We start from the raw sequence: 370 nt of genomic DNA, 5'->3' as shown, positions 1-370 counted from the left end.
AGTCACGTCACCAAGATGCGTTCAGGAACTCCTGGGAAAAAATGTTTTCATATAAGTCATCAAGCCTGACTCTACCATTTCAAAGCAGGGCAATTTTTCTTATTTAATTTCTCTATTAAACCAGCGTTTCCTAAATATTTCAGCTGAAGAGACAAAAAGAAAAAAAACTTGACCACCTTAGATGTGCAATATAAACGATATACGTAGGTGACCGTATATTCATAACCAAAATCCAGGACACTCACAATGAAACACTCAAATTATGCTCAAGGAAGCCTACAAGAAATTATATTGGCAGATGCTGAAGGAAAAAAGCTGAACCCCATAGGAGCGACAAAAAAGTGACAAAAAGTTATGAAACCTTTTCCTT

The sequence above is a fragment of the Doryrhamphus excisus genome, chromosome 2 (assembly GCF_030265055.1).
Source record: "Doryrhamphus excisus isolate RoL2022-K1 chromosome 2, RoL_Dexc_1.0, whole genome shotgun sequence".
NCBI lineage: Eukaryota > Metazoa > Chordata > Actinopteri > Syngnathiformes > Syngnathidae > Doryrhamphus > Doryrhamphus excisus.
The sequence above is the reverse complement of the archived record's forward strand: the minus strand, read 5'-3'. Positions refer to the sequence as shown.